The following is a 22525-nucleotide window of genomic DNA, read 5'->3' on the forward strand; positions in this document are numbered from 1 at the left end:
TAAAAACCAGGTGCACGAGAAGAAGGTGGCCATTACGGACATTATAGCCATTACCAGCCATTACAGCCATTATTGGACATCGCCCATACCCGCCATTTTGCAGGACATTGCAGCTATTATGGCCCACTTTGCTGCGACGCCATTTTGAAAGAGACTTTGATGCTTTCTCTAATCGAGAGAAGGAGACTTTAATGATTCTCGCCCTAGAGACTTTAACTTTAATCCCTTGCATGAAGTAGTAGTTTTACCTTGCCGCCGTGAGGCAATTGCCCCGTCCACCCCTGCCCCTTTGCCCCGTCCCATGCTGATCGAAACGGTACCCATGCTGACTGAAGAACGGTACCTGTGAGACGAAGACTTCCTTGTATGCTGATAGTAATTGGTAAATATGAAAGGAAAATGTTAAAATTGCATTGTGTTTCTTTTAGGTAACCAACTGCTGATTTTTGATAAGAGCCCTAGTTAGGAGTTTTCTAAATTAATGTTGCTAAATTGTTTTTGCATGAAGTCCCACATGCCGATGCTAATTTGAGGTTAGACGAGGATTCCTTTTGTTGCACGATGCAATTTGAGATCTTGTTATGCTGACTAAATGTATGCAATTAGTTCGTTACAGATTATAGTTTTAGTGATTTGCATTGCTATTATCGAATGCCTTGTTATCCAAATGCTACATAGATTGCACTTGTTTCGCCGTTATGGACAGCTATTAATGTTCATATATGTTTATCATTTGATGTTGAGACACATCTATATTGTGCTAGCTTTGTTAATATAGGGAAATAAAATTCACTAACTTTGAATAAACTGGTGTGGTTATTCCTGGCTGAAAGGTCAGGGTTCGCCGAAATGTATTCTGGATTAATTGTTAAGTGTTATGTCGATCAAGGTATTGCTTATGTTCGTTATTGATTATTGATTTGATTAAAATTAGCCGATATAGAGTACGGAGAGTCCCACTTAGTCAAAAGATTCATCGGCCTAAAGAGCGTCCGAATACAGGTAAATTATTAGTACGGACCGCTCTATCAGTAGATGGTAGCAGAGGACGGTTTCGTCTTTTGGGACCCTGTACTCTTAGAGTACATGGTGTTGAATTAACGAGCACGCATTTTGAGACCCCACTCGAGAAGTTGAATTAGATTTTTCTTGGGTAAAACAGATTGACAGAATGATGATGGGCTAGGTCCACCGCGACTTTCCCGGGATCTCGGAGCTTGCGAATGGAGAGAATGGAGGTGTGGAATCGGCGTTGGCGGTACTAGTGATGGTATGGGTGAAGTTAGGGTTTTGCGCTTGCACAGCTTATTGCCGCAGATTGTGTGAGAAGGTTGCGAGGAATTTTTTTTCTTTTAGAGGATAGCGGAGGTGCGACTCCGAGTGTAGAAGTAGAGAAGTCGTCGAACTTCATAGAAATAGCGGAGGTGCGACTCCGAGTGTGAGAGTAGGGAAGTCGTCGAACTTCATGTGCGTGTGGCGCTTCGTGCATAAAAAGGTCCACGTGGTTGTTGTTGTTGAGACGGGCCCTGCGAGGTCAAGAGACTCCGGAGTATGTGGTTTTATGTTGTGGTCTGGGCGGTTTAGTAGGTTGATCGGGCGTGGTCAACGAGTCGGTACGTGTGTTAGGGAGTGAAAGAAACTTCGACTTCGGGCTTTGACAAAATTCTAAGTGCACTAGAATAGATCATTGACAAGTTGAGAGTAGGTCTGCGGGTCAGATTTGCTTGCAAATGTGGGGACCGAGAAAGATGGAATAACTGCCGAGGCTAGTGAAGAATCCCTAAGGTCCTGAAGCGATTGTGTTACCCTTCCTGTAGTAAACCGACAGATCTGTTTTATTTTTGGTAGCTCGCGATACATGCCAGAAGTTGTTACGAGAGGAGCTGAGTGAAGGAGGACTAGCCGCGAGGCTTTGTCAGCCGCAGTGTGTGTGAGTGTGACGTCACTAGGAGCCGCGCTGGGATAGGTTGGTTGTAGAGAAGGGTCGCGCACGGATTGGACGCAGTCCGTGGGGCTCGATTGGAAGGGGAAAGGCAAGCGAAGAGTATTCCGGGAATCAAAGTCACCTATTGATTACAAATTTTGTGAAATAAAAGACGAGAAAATGAAATTCTTTAAAGCATTTAGGAGTGCGATGAAGGGGGAGTCTTACATTAAAGCGAGCGTAGGAGAGGAGACGCCGCCCGAGGGCACACCAGCTTACATTGTAATGGAAGAGAAGGGGGTAGCTCCGTGCCTTTGGCTAAAGCAATGGCACAAACTGACAGAGAAACATGGGAGCGTAGCGTTCCCGATACATGGGACATTCAATATAAGGATCCTAGAAAATTTGAGATTCACGATGTACGACATGAAGGTGCCTCCAAGGCCAGCCCAGTTTGAGGCTCTAGCGATTTGGGAACTAATGGCCAGACAGCAACAGCAGAAGAAGTTCGAGACCAGGATGAGAAAGGTAGAAAAGACACTAGCGGACGCTAGGTGGGATAATGCACAGAAGGTGTGGAGGTCAGATGTATTGCAGGGGATAAAATTGTTTCCCGCAATTACTAAGGAAGAAGAGGAGACAGGTAAGAAAGCTACCTGTAAGACAGACAGGAAGTGTTCCAAGGATAGAGAGGACGAGGAAAAGTTGAGAAGAGAAGAGGAGTTAGAGGATGAGGAGTTAATAATGCAATTGCTGAACGACCGTCCACCACCTTATGCGGAGAGTGGACAAGGTCCAAGTACCAGTTCTGCCCCTCCGGCACCGGTACAGAACAGTGAAACTCAGAGTTCAGGAGCATCATCGGAATCTAAGGACCCAAGTTTACCGTTCACCCCGCAGATACCGCAGGTTAGGAGAATATATCCAGATGTGCCCACGTTGAAACCAGCAGAAAATTATCAGCTGCGGATGCCAGGGTACTACAGCAGTGACAACAGTGCAGGAATGATTCTAGAACAAACCGTAAGGGGAGTACAGAATGGTCACAACCAGACATTGGCACAAGCTGAATCAACCCAGTTTTTGATGCCTCAAAAGCAGATGCAAGGGGGAACAGCACATGCTCAGATGACGGGGAGTCAGATGGGCATGCCGGCAATGATGACCCATGGTGTGGGAATGAACATGCCTCAGAACATGGGAAATGGACAAAACCCAGATGCGATATCACTACCCATTACTGTAGGTCCACCGGTACCTCTGTATAGTCAGCCTAACCTAGGTATGAGCAGTCAAGGATCAATGCTGCAGAATGGGACAGAAAGAAGGTGCATAGAAAACACTCCAGGGATAACTCCGATAGCGGCTCAGCCAACTGGGTCTGGGTCCTTGATGGAGTTTATTCCCATATGTGCTCAGTCAACGCTGGTGAGGTCAAGCCCCCCACTGATAATACCTCTAACATCGAACACTGAAAAGTTGCCGCAACCATCAATGGCAGTCGATGTGAATGCTACGCTGATGGGGTTGAATGCGCAACAGCTGACACAGTGGTTCAACAGTCTGAATTCTACACAAAGCTCAGCCAGTGGGAAGGGAGAAGATTATATGAATAGGATGAGGTTGAACATGGAAGCACAAGAATTGGTGGAAGGGACTATGGGTGTGAATAGGTTAGAGTCCTACTCGGAAGAAGAACTGAGGTATCTATGTCCCAGGATTACGAAGGAAGTGAACAAGGTACATAAGAGCTTGCAGGAAATAGCCGACAAAAACGGGGTTGACATAGACAAGACAAAACACTTGAGCAGAAGCTACAGGTTGGACTTTGGGACCACAGATTTTGAACATATGAGGTCAGCAGGCATGAAGGCGCACCTTAGAGAACTGCTACAGAGTGCACAAGTGTGGAGGTGCTTAGACAAGTGGGAAAGCAGGTGGGTAAAGAGAAAGGAAAAGAGGAGGGACAGTGCTACAGAGCACAATGAGAAAAGACCACAGAGCAGCGAGGCAGTAACCATGTTACCAATGAGGGAAACAGCAGGGGGAAAATTAATACATGTACCATGGCACAGAAGCGATATTCAGTCTTTTACGGACGACTTTCCCAAACTGAGAGAGAAGCCGATTGAATGGTATCAACAGACTGATAGGTTTGTGAAGCTTGCAAAATGTCTCTGGGAAGACCTGAACACTCTATTTGAGATTGTGGTTCCAGCAGACTTGTGGGAGGATTGCAAAAGAGCTGTAGGTTGGCCGACAAGTGAACCAGAGAGAGACAGGGAGACGGGTGCACCATCACCTATGGTGATGAGCCTGTACTATAAGGTGATTGAGCATTTGAAGACGAAGGTTGCCGCGAAGAATGTGAATTGGCAGAAGATCGATCGAACTGCCCAAGAAGCTAAAGAGTCGATTCATAGTTACTATGAGAGGTTGTTGAAGGCGTTCAAGAACTACAGTGGCACGGAAACAATAGAGGCGAAGGACATGCTTCATTTTGTGTTCAGATTTGTGGAAGGGGTGAGACCAGAGATAAGTCAGATGATAAAGTCGCATTTGATTTGCTGGCAGTCGAAACCGATTGACGAAGTGTTGAATTATGCGAAATACTGTAGCGACGAAATTGAGGTGAAACAGAAAAGGTTGAAAGAGAAGGTGATAATGATGCAGCTTAAGGCAGCTCAGACAGGTTTGCAAGGTCTGCAAGGGTTGCAAGGGTTCCAACAACAGGTACCGCAACCACAGCCGCAGTTACAGGGAAACATGGCGTTTCAGCCACAGGCGAGAGGCAGAGGCAGAGGAGGTTTTGTGAATAATGGTCAGGATTTGAACACTGTTGTGAATGGTGTGCAGGCAATGAAGAAGGTGATGCCGTGTCACGTGTGCGGAATTGTCGGACATTGGAAACGCGAGTGCCCGATGGTGGTGCAGGAAGGTGCTGGTGCAGGTGTTGGTCAGCAAAACAATGATGTCAATGCATTTCAGACAATGAGGGGACCGAAAATGAGAGGTCCAAACCCAAATTTTCAGGCCGTAAATCAGTTGCAGGGATTACAACCTATGCAGCCGCAGCAGATGCAGATGCCTCGTATGCAGATGACGCAAATGCAGCCAACGCAACAGCAGTTACCCATGGTACCTAATCAGCAAATGCAAATACCCTTGGCACCAATGAGTCAGCAGCAAGTGATGGTTCCTCCACAGGTCTCGGGTCAGGTAATGAGTACAAATGGCACCGTACAACAGTTCCCACTACACAGTGAGAGTGGAATAAACAATGTATGGGAGAGTGAAAGTTCAGGAGAAGAAGGAGATTGTGTGCTTGCAGCATCCTTGGAAGTTGATCAAAAGGGTCCGTACGTGGAGGGAAGAGTAATGGGTCATCGTGTCTCATTCTTGGTTGACACGGGAGCCACACGTTCAACTGTTAAGAGCAGTGAAGTACCAAATTTGCCACTCTCAGGGAGTACAGTTCAAGTGGTGGGAGTAGCAAACAGGCACCTGACAAACCCGATTACAGATCCGGTACCAGTCAGCATTGGTAACTATCAAGGGTTACACAAATTTGTGGTATGTGACTCAAGCCCGATAGCATTATTAGGGAGAGACCTATTGTGCAAGTTGGGATGTTCGATTATGTGTTCGAACGAGGGAATCAAAATTCAGACGAGCAGTGATGGGGAAGAAGAGGACAGTGTAGAGGGGGATGAGATGGAAACTGTCGATGAAGATTACCCGCTGATTTGTCTGTTCCCAATGATGACTGAAGAAGATATCCCAGCTGAATTACGGGAAACAGTCGGAAGGGAAGTGTGGGATATGACAGGGAAAGAGGTGGGATTGATGAAAGGAGTGGAGCCAGTGAAAGTGACTGTAAAGCCCAATGCAATCTTTCCCCAGACCCCACAATACCACATGGCACAAGACACCCTCATGAAAGTTGCCCAACTCATTGATGAATTTGTAAAACAGGGAGTACTGAAAGAAGTGTTAAGCAGTCCATGTAATTCACCAATAATGGGACTAATAAAGCCGAGTGGAAAGGTCCGACTCGTGCAGGACTTGAGGAAAATAAATGACATCATAGTCAAATGCTGTCCTGTAGTACCGAATCCAGCTGTGATAATGTTCCAGGTCCCTTGCGATGCCGAGTGGTTCTCAGTCATCGACTTGTCACAAGCATTCTTCTCGGTGCCTCTTCATGAGGACAGCCAATTTCTCTTTTGTTTCAAATTCTTAGACAGAGTGTACAGTTGGTGTCGAATTCCTCAAGGGTTCTCTGAGTCACCGTCAATATTCAATCAGATTCTAAAGAAAGACTTGGAAGCATTAGAATTGCCATTCGAGTCAACTCTAGTACAGTACATTGATGACTTACTGATTGCATCAAAGACAGAAAGTGGCTGCACAGCCGATACCATTGCTCTGTTGAATCATTTGGGAAGGAATGGACATAAGGTGTCTCCTTCCAAATTGCAGTTCTGTCAGAAGAAAGTGAAATACTTGGGTCACCAGATAGAGAAAGGGTCACGGAGAATAATGAAGGAAAGAATAACGAGTGTACTTCAGATGAGTCCACCAAAGACAAGGAGGGAGGTGAGGAAGTTTTGGGGAATGGTGGGCTACTGTCGTCAGTGGATCCCCAACTTCTCGACTCTAGCAAAGCCTTTACTGAAGCTGACCCAGAAGGATGCCTTGGATCAAATTGAGCTGAAAGGAGATGAGATGGATGCTTTTATTGAATTGAAGGAATGCATGTGCAGGGCTCCAGCTTTAGGTATGCCTGATTACACAAAGCCTTTCACATTGTTTTGTCATGAACGTGATGCATGTTCTCTGTCTGTCTTGACTCAAGCCCATGGTGGCATAAACAGACCAGTAGCGTATTTTTCAGCTACTTTGGATCCGGTCGCAGCAGCACTTCCAGGGTGTTTGCGCGCCGTAGCAGCAGTTGGTATCAGCCTCACTCAGAGTGAAGGAATAGTGATGGGACACCCAGTAACAGTCATGGTCCCTCACTCAGTTGAAATACTTTTGACCCGCTCCCGAACGCAGCACATGACTGGAGCAAGACTCACAAGGTATGAAACGATAATTCTGGGCTCACCGAATGTGCAGCTGAAAAGGTGCACTACCTTGAATCCAGCAACCTTTCTTCCTGGAGAAAATGCTGAAATTGAGAACGCTGAAGACGTTGAGCATGACTGCCTTCAGGTGACTGAATTTTGCACAAAACCTCGACCTGACATTAAGGATACTAAGCTTGATGAAAATGACCAAATCGTTTTTGTTGATGGTTCATGTCTAAGAGATGGGATGGGAATTTTGAAAGCAGGATATGCTGTATGCACTGTAACAGGTGTCTTGGAAGCGGGATGGCTTCAAGGAGTCTATTCTGCACAAGTAGCAGAACTTGTAGCCCTTACAAGAGCATGTCAACTGTCTGCATTGATGAAAGTAACCATTTACACTGATAGTCAGTACGGGTTTGGGATTGTGCATGACTTTGGACAACTATGGTCACAGAGAGGTTTCCTGACTTCTTCAGGATCCCCAGTGAAAAATGGGGAAAGGATAAGGGAATTGTTACATGCCATTCAAATGCCAGCCGAAGTTGCAGTGGTAAAGTGTAGTGCTCATACGAAAGGACAAGACTATGGTGGTCATTCTGACCCTGGCGGTCTTTGACCACCATAGTCTTGTCTTGTCTTGTCTTGCCCTGGCGGTCTTTGACCGCCAGGGCGGAGGACCGCGGGAGCACCGCCGACAGGCCGGCGGTGCTCCAATGGGGATTCCGGCCGCGGCGGTAAAGCCGCGGTCGGACCGGCACCACTGGCGGGGTCCCGCCAGTGTACCGCGGCCCCATTGAATCCTCCGCGGCGGCGCAGCTTGCTGCACCGCCGCGGGGATTCCGACCCCCCCTACCGCCATCCAGATCCCGGCGGTCGGACCGCCGAGATCCGGATGGCGGTAGGGGGGGTCGCGGGGCCCCTGGGGGCCCCTGCAGTGCCCATGCCACTGGCATGGGCATTGCAGGGGCCCCCGTAAGAGGGCCCCTACATGTATTTCACTGTCTGCTGCGCAGACAGTGAAATACGCGACGGGTGCAACTGCACCCGTCGCACAGCTTCCACTCCGCCGGCTCGATTCCGAGCCGGCTTCATCGTGGAAGCCTCTTTCCCGCTGGGCTGGCTGGCGGTCTGAAGGCGACCGCCCGCCAGCCCAGCGGGAAAGTCAGAATTACCGCCGCGGTCTTTCGACCGCGGAACGGTAACCTGACGGCGGGACTTTGGCGGGCGGCCTCCGCCGCCCGCCAAGGTCAGAATGAGGGCCTATGTTTCTCTGGGAAATGCATATGCGGATCAAGTCGCAAGATTTTGTGCCTTGAATTGTATATTACTCAGAGATGAATGGAATTCGATAAGTGAACCAGAACTCGAACCAGCTGAAGCATTTGCCTTGAAGGTTGTAGATACAATAGATGAACTAAAAACATTACAGAATAATGTCAGGGAGGATGAAAGAGATTCCTGGATTAAATCACAATGTATAAAAAGACCAGATGAGTTATAGGTTTCAAATGAGGGAAAATTTGTTTTGCCAAATGGTCTCTTATCACAGCTTGCGCGGTTCTATCATGGGCAAGCTCACCTAGGGAGAGATGCCATGATAAAATTGTTCAAAACTGATTGGTTTAACCCCAGATTTCGTCAAGCTGCAGAAGCAGTTTGCCATCGATGTGTCACTTGCCAGCAGATGAACCCAGGAAAGGGAACAGTTGTGAACGCGAGCCACATTGGCTGAGCCAGTGGACCATTTAGTCGAATGCAGATGGACTTCATCGAGATGCCTGTGCATGGAGGTCTGAAGTATGTGTTGGTGATTGTGTGCATTTTTAGTCACTGGATTGAGGCATACCCCACACGTAGAAATGACAGCCTTACAGTTGCAAAGCTATTGTTGAGGGAGTTAATACCACGTTTCGGATTCCCGATCTCTTTAGAATCAGATAGGGGAAGTCACTTCAATAACGAGGTGATAAAGTTACTTTGCGAAGCGCTGAACATTGAGCAAAAACTGCATTGTAGCTATCGCCCTGAAGCCTCAGGACTGGTGGAGCAGATGAATGGTACACTGAAATCAAGAATGGCGAAAATATGTGCATCGACAAATTTGAAATGGCCTGACGCATTGCCCTTGGCGCTAATGTCAATGAGAAACACCCCTGATAGAAAGACTGGATTGTCTCCGCACAAAATTCTCATGGGCAGGGCTATGAGACTTCCTTCAGTTCCCGCAAACGCGCTTTTGAATATTACAGATGATATGGTGTTAAACTACTGCAAGGGTCTGGCTGACGTGGTTCGCTCTTTCTCTCACCAGGTGGAAGCGACCACCTTGCCACCGATCCAAGGTCCAGGACACGCACTGAAAGCAGGTGACTGGGTCGTGGTAAAGAAGCACGTGAGAAAGTCGTGTCTGGAACCCCGTTGGAAAGGCCCTTTCCAAGTGATCCTGACGACAACTACCGCTGTGAAGTGTGCGGGGGTTCCCAACTGGATTCACGCCAGTCACACAAAGAAGGTGTTGTGTCCCACAGATGAGGAAGTTGAAGCGCTGAAACTGCCAGTGCCTGACAAAACAGTGCTGAGTGCTGAGACAGAGCAAAACCGAACTGAAAGCGAACAGGCAGAAACGGAAGAGAGAGAGATATTCTCTGAGGACGAAGAGACCAACTCGCTTGGGGGAGACCAAGGAGAAAGTTCAGACAGCGACGAAGCAGCTGAAGGTGACAAAGAACCTGAAGCAGCTGAGGGTAGCAAAGAGCCTGAAGCAGCTGAAGGTGACAAAGAACCTGAAGCAGCTGAAAGTGATAAAGAGCCTGACGAAAGTAACGGTGACGAAGGCCTCGAAAAAGGTGAAAAAGTAGGAGAGCCTGATCAGAGGAGGGCTTTCCCAGAAGCAGACGATAGAGAAAAAGAAAAGGAGAACGTGATTGATTCCCCAGAAGGAGGGGACAAGGCAGAACAGAACGAAAAAGTTCAAGCTTCCACAGAAAAGATCGCGGGTCCATCAAATGGACACGGTGCAAAGAGGAGACTAAGTATATCACCAATAAAAGAAAGGGCTAAAGAAAGTTTGAACGACGGAGAAAGGCCAAAAGTGAAGGAGAAAAGAAAGGAAGTGACTGTTGTGGAACAATCCTCAAGTGAAGGAAAAGATTTGGCCAAAGAGGAAAGTACCAGCGAGGCAGAATCGAAAAGAGAGGCAAAATTGAAAAGGAAAAGGATACCGAACAGAAGGTATTCCGGTCCTGAATGGGCATATGTAGTTCATGACGATTGGACTGACGAATTTGTATCTCTTAGCCTCGAGAACGAAGAAGAAGAGATACCAATAGAAAAGAAAAGTTTTATGGACTCTGTCGATTGAAAGGGTGATAAATGACATTGCTTGTTACAATCTAACGTGATACAACCAGCTGAGACATTGCTAAACCGGATGAGACACTTGCTGAACTGATAAAAGACTGAGTTATTGCCGAATAGAGACTGAGTTATTGCCGAATTGAGACAAATGCTGCTAACCGATAAGTGACTGGCCTCTTGAAGAAAACAGTGTGAACATTGCGCTCGCTCAGCTTTGTAACTGAATTGCTAAATAGTTTCTTTTACAAGTGCTTCCAGCTCTCTGATTCTATACAGATCATGACTGGGTACGCTACACAAAACAGTAGAAAGAAATATTGTAAATAGGTGTGTATAGGCTTGGTAACCGCATGTGTACTAATAATAATGGCAATAGTGCTTACAATGCATGGAAAGGGTGAGAATGAGAAAATTGACGCTTCTACTTTTGCTCCTGTTACTGTCACTGAACTAACCGCATTAAAAAGATTAGAATTAGATGAGAGACACTTGCATGATAAGAAAGAGCTTTCATATAATGTTTTCTATCGCTTGCTAACTGAATATGTTGAGACTATGGATGCGAAGGATTGTTATGTGTGTACACAGATACTGACATCAGTAAAGGAAGGGGTGACTTATCACCACATGCCTCTTACATATGGGATTACATGTAGTATAGTAATGTCTAGGTTTTATGGTCAAACTAACATACAGTATTTTTACTCGAATTATGATGTTACCTTTGCATATGTTCCTATAATAGCGCAGCTAAGCCAAATTGCTAAAGATTGGGATGCTAAAATAATGAGGGAATTTTTCGAGCCAATGCAACCTTTTGAAACGGCTCACGCTCATAGGGAAAACCTTACCTGCTCGCTCTCTGCAATAGAAATAAGCTTTTTAGATCGCACAGATGATAGAAGAGCACAAATGAATGCGAAATTAGAAAAGGAGCTACATAAGAGGACTTCAGTAGATAATTATGATTTTGCAGCAATAAAGACACAAGGGAGAATAGCTTTAGATGCTTGGCATGTAGGGAAATTTTGTATATATCGAGGTGAATCCTATTATGACAATATTTTTGTAGGAGCGAGTGAGTGTAAACATACGTTTATTTTTAAGGCCAAATGGACATTCATGATGAACGTACTTGACCCTGTCATTCCAGGTGTATATTACATTTGTGGGTATAATGCCTATTATCGTCTTCCAAAGGGATGGTGGGGGAGATGTTATTTGGGTATAGTGTTCCCAAAGGTTTATCAACTGGATGACCTATCGATGATTCAAAAGACATCTGGATCCCATCATATCCAGAAAAGAGAGACTGCAGCTGCTGTGGTAGGAGATATATTTGGAGCCATGATTCCTTCGTTGGGAGTCGTGTTGAATTCCATCAAAATAAGAAAGTTGTCTACTATAGTGGATAACATGTTGACAAAGTTTTCAGGTGCTATAATCCTGATAGATGCTGAACTTGCAGCGGAAAGAGCTATGACTCTTCAAAACAGGCTTGCTTTAGACATTCTTTTAGCAAAGGATGGCGGCGTTTGCAAAATGCTTGGTGCACAACACTGTTGTACGTATATTCCTGACAATAGTGTGAAAATTAAAACTATGCTTGCTAATCTAACAAAAGAGAGTGCAGATTTGAAGGAACTGAAAGAACCAGGAGTGTGGGAGAAGGTTGGAAAAGGACTTGCTTCAGTGGGACATTGGATTGGGGGAATTTGGAATGGAATATTACTGAAAATAATACAAGGAATATTAATAGTACTAATTTGCATATTAGGAATTTGGGGAATAAAAAGGGGAATAATAATGATTATGGAAAGAATTAAAAGAAGGAAGGAAGAGAAAATAATGAAGAGAATGGCAGAAGAATACAAAGCGAAAACTAGGGGAATTAAAAGGAAAAGAGAACTGACAGAATTTTAATGGAATAAAATTTGTGGGCATGATTTGGTGTGATGACAAGTAGTCATCAGAGGAGGGATTGATGAAGCAGAAAATGAAGGTTTTATATTTATTAATGCGTAAACGTAGTGTGAAATAATTATGTGTGACTTTAATCGAACTAATAAAGATTGTACGGGGACAAAATGTGCCCTCAGAGTAGTTTGCCAACATTTATAAGCGTGCTTTATATAACGTGGTGTATTAGAATTGCACTAATCCGACATAATCATAAACGTGTGCTATGATTTGCTTGTTTGAAATGTTTTAGCTTAGCATTACTTTAGTGCAGGCTTCGGCCTAGTTGCCTGGTCTCACGGTTTAGATGCTCGTATTTTTCCAGTGTGCTATTAAACGTGTATTTCTGCTTGAAGCTGTACTTTTCCACTGAGATCGTTCACATGCTTATCTTAAGGTTTCGTGCCAGCCTGGCATATTTTCTCTTTACTCCAAGGTCAATCTGCAGGTGCGGACAATGGAAGCTCTGAAAGTGAGTTAATTGGTATAAAATGTTGCAACTTGCGTACCCATCTCCAAGGATAATGTATGCTTAAGTAAAAGCTTTAGAACTGTCGTTTTTGATTGGATAATTTGAAGCTAACCTATGAACCCTCCAATGGAAGACCCTACTGGATCCGAACTGTTGTCTATTTAAACCAGGTGCACGAGAAGAAGGTGGTTATTACAGCCATTATTGGACATCGCCCATACCCGCCATTTTGCAGGACATTGCAGCTATTATGGCCCACTTTGCTGCGACGCCATTTTGAAAGAGACTTTGATGCTTTCTCTAATCGAGAGAAGGAGACTTTAATGATTCTTGCCCTAGAGACTTTAACTTTGATTCCTTGCATGAAGTAGTAGTTTTACCTTGCCGCCGTGAGGCAATTGCCCCGTCCACCCCTGCCCCTTTGCCCCGTCCCATGCTGATCGAGAAACGGTACCTGTGAGACGAAGACTTCCTTGAATGCTGATCGTAATTGGTAAATATGAAAGGAAATTGTACAATTGCATTGTGTTTCCTTTAGGTAACCAACTGCTGATTTTTGATAAGAGCCCTAGTTAGGAGTTTTCTAAATTAATGTTGCTAAATTGTTTTTGCATGAAGTCCCACATGCTGATGCTAATTTGAGGTTAGATGAGGATTCCTTATGTCGCACGATGCAATTTGAGATCTTGTTATGCTGACTAAATGTATGCAATTAGTTCGTTACAGATTATAGTTTTAGTGATTTGCATTGCTATTATCGAATGCCTTGTTATTCAAATGCTACATAGATTGCACTTGTTTCGCCGTTATGGACAGCTATTAATGTTCATATATGTTTATCATTTGGTGTTGAGACACATCTATATTGTGCTAGCTTTGTTAATATAGGGAAATAAAATTCACTAACTTTGAATAAACTGGTGTGGTTATTCCTGGCTGAAAGGTCAGGGTTCGCCGAAATGTATTCTGGATTAATTGTTAAGTGTCATGTCGATCAAGGTATTGCTTATGTTCGTTATTGATTACTGACTTGATTAAAATTAACCGATATAGAGTACGGAGAGTCCCACTTAGTCAAAAGATTCATCGGCCTAAAGAGCGTCCGAATACAGGTAAATTATTAGTATGGACCGCTCTATCAGTAGATGGTAGCAGAGGATATTGATAGTACTAATTTGCATATTTGGAATTTGGGGAATAAAAAGGGGAATAATAATGATTATGGAAAGAATTAGAAGAAGGAAGGAAGAGAAAATAATGAAGAGAATGGCAGAAGAATACAAAGCGAAAACTAGGGGAATTAAAAGGAAAAGAGAACTGACAGAATTTTAATGGAATAAAATTTGTGGGCATGATTTGGTGTGATGACAAGTAGTCATCAGAGGAGGGATTGATGAAGCAGAAAATGAAGGTTTTATATTTATTAATGCATAAACGTAGTGTGAAATAATCATGTGTGACTTTAACCGAACTAATAAAGATTGTACGGGGACAAAATGTGCCCTCAGAGTAGTTTGCCAACATTTATAAGCGTGCTTTATATAACGTGGTGTATTAGAATTGCACTAATCCGACATAATCGTAAACGTGTGCTATGATTTGCTCGTTTGAAATGTTTTAGTTTAGCATTACTTTAGTGCAGGCTTCGGCCTAGTTGCCTGGTCTCACGGTTTAGATGCTCGTATTTTTCCAATGTGCTATTAAACGTGTATTTCTGCTTGAAGCTGTACTTTTCCACTGAGATCGTTCACATGCTTATCTTAAGGGTTCGTGCCAGCCTGGCATATTTTCTCTTTACTCCAAGGTCAATCTGCAGGTGCGGACAATGGAAGCTCTGAAAGTGAGTTAATTGGTATAAAATGTTGCAACTTGCGTACCCATCTCCAAGGATAATGTATGCTTAAGTAAAAGCTTGAGAACTGTTGTTTTTGATTGGATAATTTGAAGCTAACCTATGAACCCTCCAATGGAAGACCCTACTGGATTTGAACTGTTGTCTATAAAAACCAGGTGCACGAGAAGAAGGTGGCCATTATGGACATTATAGCCATTACCAGCCATTACAGCCATTATTGGACATCGCCCATACCCGCCATTTTGCAGGACATTGCAGCTATTATGGCCCACTTTGCTGCGACGCCATTTTGAAAGAGACTTTGATGCTTTCTCTAATCGAGAGAAGGAGACTTTAATGATTCTCGCCCTAGAGACTTTAACTTTAATCCCTTGCATGAAGTAGTAGTTTTACCTTGCCGCCGTGAGGCAATTGCCCCGTCCACCCCTGCCCCTTTGCCCCGTCCCATGCTGATCGAAACGGTACCCATGCTGACTGAAGAACGGTACCTGTGAGACGAAGACTTCCTTGTATGCTGATCGTAATTGGTAAATATGAAAGGAAATTGTAAAATTGCATTGTGTTTCTTTTAGGTAACCAACTGCTGATTTTTGATAAGAGCCCTAGTTAGGAGTTTTCTAAATTAATGTTGCTAAATTGTTTTTGCATGAAGTCCCACATGCCGATGCTAATTTGAGGTTAGACGAGGATTCCTTTTTTTGCACGATGCAATTTGAGATCTTGTTATGCTGACTAAATGTATGCAATTAGTTTGTTACAGATTATAGTTTTAGTGATTTGCATTGCTATTATCGAATGCCTTGTTATCCAAATGCTACATAGATTGCACTTGTTTCGCCGTTATGGACAGCTATTAATGTTCATATATGTTTATCATTTGATGTTGAGACACATCTATATTGTGCTAGCTTTGTTAATATAGGGAAATAAAATTCACTAACTTTGAATAAACTGGTGTGGTTATTCCTGGCTGAAAGGTCAGGGTTCGCCGAAATGTATTCTGGATTAATTGTTAAGTGTTATGTCGATCAAGGTATTGCTTATGTTCGTTATTGATTATTGATTTGATTAAAATTAGCCGATATAGAGTACGGAGAGTCCCACTTACTCAAAAGATTCATCGGCCTAAAGAGCGTCCGAATACAGGTAAATTATTAGTACGGACCGCTCTATCAGTCCTGATGCTGAAATCGGCCTGGGGGTGCGTGCATTTCTATTCAGGCGGCTCTCTCGTTTGGCAGTTCGGGCCACATGGGTAAGGCTGATTTGTCTGAGGTGACAGGATTGGATCCCACAGCCCTAGAATTTTCCAGGACTCACCTCATGCCACAAAGTAGGCCAAGTGAAAAGAAAGCCTAGGCCTGGTGTGATCCTTGTTGCAGCCTGGGAAGCCTGTAAAGGTCCAGGCGAACTACGTCCAGTGTGGGCCTCCTGATCGAAGGCGCGGCTGGCAGGTCACGCAGCGCTTGGAAATGAGCTGCTGTGGTCATGTTCCACCGTCATTCAACTCGAATTATCTACGTCATGAAGGCTAAACAGATAGATTTCCGCTGTGAGACACCTTGAAATAAACACACTGTGCAAGGGCTGCTCTGCTCTGTGAAGCAAACATTTCCAGAGCTGCAAACTCGTCATTTGTTTAACGCGAATTAAAGATCTGTACCACTGTTTCTGTATAGTGTAATCAATGCCTCATTGATCTGCAATGTGTGTTTTTGTCCATGGGTAATGAAATGGCTGACTGTGCAAAGGATTGGGGAATGCAAATATCCCATTCTCCAGTTTTGCTTCCACATTCTGGCCCCATCTCTTTCACTGTCTTCACAGCAGGGCCCACACAGTGTATTCTGCACCTCTGAAAGGTGGCAGTGCAGAATGCATTATATGAGTGAATGTCTCAGTCGTGTGTCACAGCAGCCTGGGGGGGGGGGGGTTGTACTCAGCTCACGTCCTGCAGAGCAGGAGGTCAGAGTGAGCTGAGCTGTAAGCTTGAGCCCTACTTCTCCAGAGAGAGTGATGCAACATCTCTGTTCACGTTCGACCACCCGCGGATGTTAAACGGCGAAAGGCCGAGGCAGTCAGTTTTAGGCTGTCCTTTTCATAGCCATCAGCATTCTACAAGCAGCACTTGTGAGTCCATACTTGCAAAGTGAAAAGGAAAACTACCGGGTCCAAAATCCAAGCCGTTGTTTGCTAAAAGGCCAAAACTGATTGATGGTCCCTGTCCCCATAAAGCCTTTAAGGGGACATATTTTGGGGAGAACAAGTTCAGTTCTAATCAAGGAAACATAATGTACATATAGTAAACGAGAATGACCTCAGGTAACTAGACAGAGCATTGCACACCAGCCTGAGCATGCTCTTTCAATGTGTTTATAATACCGGGGTTACATGGAAAATGGGTTGTTAAGCCCCCTTCTATCTCCCCTACCACCCCCCACCCCCCACCGGGCATCTTTGTGTTGAATAACGGATGTCTATTGTTACCTTTCTCACTGGTACTCAGTGCTTAATTTGAGCCGGTGGTTTCCAGTGCTCGGCACTGGCACTTAATTCTTACCACTGGCTCTTGTGACAGCCTGCCATATTTGGGTATAAGCACGACAGCAGCTATCTATTAATTTAATATACATTAACAGTAACTAATGTGTGCCACCCAAGCCATTATCACATTGGGGACTTGAATACACTGAATTGCAATACTTGTTGGAAAGAGATGGTTAGTAAGTCTGTTGGCACTTTAATTGGCAGTGCCCGCAGGGACAAGGGGTGGTGCAATCTGCCGTGTCCTCCTGACCAAGGCCCCGTCACTTATTGTTTACAGATTAACCATTGATGGTGCTCATTTTATTGACCTAAAAATGATGAAAGGCTGAGAGGACCAGGACTGAAACGTCTGACCAAGAAGTCAAACAACAATTGCTGGAGGAGACGCATTACTCCACAAAGCCACCTGAACAGGGTTGCTGTAAATTTTAACTTAGGGGTTCAAGACAAGGACGTTTTTCGAATAACTAACATTAAGTTTTCTCACCTCTCTGAAGATGATAAGGGGCGAAATAATAACAGTCCACCACTTATACAGCATTTGTGCCGTACAGCAGTTTATGCACACAACTATTGTTACTCTATCCAAACTAGATCTAATTTTACTCAAGTTCTGAAAATGAAAGACTGATTTACCCTTGCCTGGATGTGAGACTGCATTCAGAATATCTAACTCAAATCTCTGAAGTGAATGCTTAACTCACTGACCCATTGAACAGTGCAAGTACATCAGCATAAAAAAGTTACAGATTAAAATTAATTCTTAATAACCAATAAAATGTAAAATATTATACAGCAACACTTTCATTTTCACATAAAACTGCAGTTGCCTTGTCTAAGTTACGCGATGAATAAAGATTGCCATATTAACGATGGTTTATATGAAAAAGAAACTGGTCTGTAATAGTGTAGTTTTATTGGTTATTACATTTTTATTTTAATCTGTAGCATAATAATACTAATGTTACTTTTGAACGCTTTATTACTGTGATGTAGATGTTTATATGGGCGTTGATGCCTGAGCAACATGATTATTAAAAAATAATAAGAATACAAATTAACTCAGCTCTGTTCTTCTCGCTGATTCACCTAAAAAATCAGGAACTGAAGGCAGGTAAAGATCCTCTGGATTCCATGAATTTCAAAAGGCTTAATAACATTTCAATAAAAGTATGTAAAACCTAGAAGTATTATTTAACGTCCGTAAAAAGTAGATCACCCACTTGGAAATGTGTTAATGCTGTCCAAGAATAGCAGCACTGATGAGAAATTCTATTGAAATTGGCCCCATGTACAAAGCACATTCGTGGTTCCAAATTCAGAGGTTCACAAGGTTGTCGATGGTAAAAAAAGGCTATTCACTAAGAGCCAGATGTAGGTAGCTGGCAAATTGCGAGTTGCAATTTGCGAGTCCGAGCGATTTGCTATGCAGAACGGTGTCTCAGACACTTTCTGCGACTCGCAATGGGGTCGCAAAGACCCACCTCATTAATATTAATAAGGTGGGTCGCAATTTGCTATGCAGAAAGGTGTCTCAGACACTTTCTGCGACTCGCAATGGGGTCGCAAAGACCCACCTCATTAATATTAATGAGGTGGGTCGCAGTTTGCGACCCCATTGCGAGTCTGGGCACTCACGGGGATGGTGGCCTGCTGGAGACAGCAGACAACCATGTCCGTGACTGCTTTTAAATAAAGCAGTTTTTTTTTTCTCCATCTGCAGCCCGTTTTCCTTAAAGGAAAACGAGCTGCACTTGGAAAAAAATACCGAAACCTTTTGTTTTGGTTTTTTTCAGAGCAGGCAGTGGTCCATAGGACCACTGCCTGCTCTGAAAAAATATTTTTGTGATCATTCACAAAGGGGAAGGGGTCCCATGGGGACCCCTTCCCGTTTGCGAATGAGTTACCATCCACTTCAAGTGGATGGTAACTGCGAGTTGAATTGCAACCGCGATCAACTTACATCGCGTTGCGAGTCGCAAATAGGAAGGGAACACCCCTTCCTATTTGCAAGTCGGAAACGCATTTTGCGAGTCGGTTCCGACTCGCAAAATGCATTTCTGCATAGCGTGAGGGCATTTGCGTCTCGCAAACGGTGTTTTTCGCCGTTTGCGAGGCGCAAAAGCATTGCTACATCTGGCCCTAAGTCCTGAAGCCCTTTTTCAAGTAGCAAAAGTCTTTTCAACTAATAAAAGGACTTCTGTGATCCACTGCGAATTGCAGATAGGAGTGAGCATCAAAGGCGTGTGTTGTAACTAAAGGTTTCCCTTTGTAAGCAGCAGTCAGGTGGCTAGGTCAAGTATTTAAACAGGTTGTAGGTTTATTGAAGCTGCTAGGTTATGGGTTACTTTGTAGAACACTCCACCAGCAGCAGAGTCCTCTCTGCTCAGCCCACTCTCTCTAACTGCTAACCCAGCCTTAATATTACAGCCTTGTTCTACATTTCATGACCTCATAACGAAGCAGAGCAGAGAAGACAGCAGATTACAACAAGGCAACCCCTTCCATTTGGGATTCCCAAAGGAATCTATTAATGGTTTGTGGCTACAATAGCAGTCACAAATTATTGAACAACCCCCGAATTGGAGTGTAAACTGATTTGCAAAGAAAAAGCTTCCTCTAGGCAAAGATCACTGCTGGTATTGATCAGGACAGCTGGGTGTGCAGCACAGAAATCACTCAAAGGCAAAAATGGACCTGACCAGGAACAAAGGTTTTTGAATTAGGAGAAGTCAAGCACTTCAGGTACACAATCAGCCATTGTTTTTCTAAGAGCAGCTTTAGGTGAGTATTTTGTGGTCGAGGCAGTTGCACAATGGAAATGTGCAATGCTTTGGGGGGACTAAGAAGAAGGGTTCAGTGCTCATCTTCAAAGATATGAATGTGTCTATTATGACGGTCCTTTGAGTTCCTAGATGTAGAACACACAGGAAAACATAGAGAAAAGGTAACTGATGGGGAAAGAGGATTTCAGTTTCATATGGACATTCATAGATAGGTAAAATTTTAACTGGATATAAGGCAATCGGCCCAGAAAAGTAGCCCAGCTCATGAAGTTAAAGGACTTTTTGATGGCTTACTGGACCGCAGTGAAATGCATAATTTTGGACTAAGAGACAATTCCAGTTTTTAGAGGTGTGAAGCCCTCAAAACGTACGTGTTTATCAGCCTGCTCAGTGGTGAGTGTTTAATGGAACAACACTGTAGAATAAAAGAATATAAATAGTTATATCCATCTCACCTCGCAGGCAGCACATAGAGGCATGTCACTTTTAATGATGTAGAGAGTATACATAGGAAGTTAGAGGCAGTTGTACACTGATTGCCACATCTGCTTGGAAGGAGCAAGCAAATACAGTTGCTCTCTCCAGGCAGGAGCAATGCTGGTTTCTGCAGCATGCCGGGAGCCGGCTGGGCTATGGGTGGACCCCAGGCCCACCATGAAGTTGTTTTTGGGTGCCCAGAGTTGCTACCAGTGCATTCACTAGTGGTCCTGGGGAATGGGGTCCTCAGCGACAAGAAGGCTTGAGGAGGTTGGCAGCGTGCCCACCCCCCCTTAAAAAATAAAAGAGGTCTCTGAGGCTGGGGTTCCCCGGGCCCCACAGAAGAGCAGGGAGTGGGGCTGTGTGCCCCCTCCCCAATAATTGTTTTTAGAAAAGGGAGTCCTGGGTGGGCCCTGGGACACAGAAGTGAATAATAAATTAGCGTCATTTATTATTCACTGCCCCTTCAAGGAACACCCCAAAATGCCCTGCAAGGACTATTTACATATTTTTTGTTTTTTGTTAAAAAAGAAAAAAAAACTAGAAATTCACTAAAAAAGGTTAAAGTGATGTTATAGTTAAATGAAAATGTCCATTAAAGCATGCTGTTTAAAACCACTGAAATTCACCAGTTGTAGTTATAGTTATCTCATGTAGTACAGCTCATGTCCTAAGGTAACTATAACTCGGGCCCTTGCCATGCACTGCTAATTACCCCACATATTACATCACTTGTGACATCTTCAATGACATCATTAATAATTTCACTGCAACATTTGCAATGAAATTATTGAAGGCAAAACTGTGCATAAACCATTTTGAGGGTAAATAAACAGAAATATGCTGTACTCCCACTGGGGCACTGTAGCAAGTCCCCTTCGACAAGTTGATGAGGGCCAGCATACTATTGGACACTGACTTTTTCTAGATAGTTGGGCATAGGGGTAACATCCTAGAAAGGTAGATGACTTGAATTAAATTGCAATAGACTGCTACTAGACAGACAAATTAATATAGACTACAGGCTAAAATCACCTCTGCCAATGACACCAACAATATCAATAATAAAAATGCAGGTGCTTCTGCATTGTTTAAATCTGTTTCAGCACTATGTACTTAATTTTATGCATGATTTTTAAGAAATTATAATCCACCGTACAAAGTATTATGTGGGCTATAAAAAAGTAAGTATATCTATGCAATACAACATTCCTATGAACTGGGGAGTGGGGATGTATACGTGTCCCGGATATGGAGGCATGGTACCAGGCAGGGCTGTAGTGTGCTGGTATGATATGGACAATAGTGTGGATTGATACCTACTAGAGGGTGCACTGGTCAGAAGTCCACTCATAGGCAGGATTTATGAGAGAGGTCGAATAGGGTTGGATGAATTGTGAATAGTGCAGATTACATTCAGTGCATGACTGATGTTCCTCTCCAGATGGGGCAGGTCTCTTTCCTATTGTCATAGGCAGCTGCTTTAGGAATTTCCAGAATTCTGACAAAGCAACAAAGACATTGGCACTCTGTCCAAGCAGGGACCCTCACTTTAGTCAGGGTAAAGTAGAAACCCACCTGGTTAACCTGCCGCTGATCCCCTTGGTAGCTTGCCACGAGCAGACAGACTTAACCCCAGAAGCAATGTGTAAAGTATTTGTACCAACACATACAGTAATAAAGTGAAAACACTACAAAATGGACACCACACCAGTTTAGGAAAGTAGGTCATATTTATCTAAATCAAACAAGACCAAAACGACAAAAATCCAACATACGCAAGTCAGGATATGAATTTTCAAAAGAATACTTACTCCATAGAAAACAATGGAAACATTGATTTTACACAAAGTACCTGGTTTGCATCAAACATAAAGCCGCACGTGCGAATGTGCATCGGAAAAGTCGGTGATGTGTCGAATCCTTACTTGCAAGTGAGGCCGTGCGTCGTTTCTTATCTCGTCAGGTAGGCGATGTGCCATTTTTCTCCCTCGCAAGAGAGCGATGCGTCCATTTCTGCACAGGCATCTCGGGCCTGGGCAGGATTTGCGTTGATTTTTCAAGCCCAGCGAT

This window comes from Pleurodeles waltl, chromosome 4_2 (genome assembly GCF_031143425.1).
Source record: "Pleurodeles waltl isolate 20211129_DDA chromosome 4_2, aPleWal1.hap1.20221129, whole genome shotgun sequence".
Taxonomy (NCBI): domain Eukaryota; kingdom Metazoa; phylum Chordata; class Amphibia; order Caudata; family Salamandridae; genus Pleurodeles; species Pleurodeles waltl.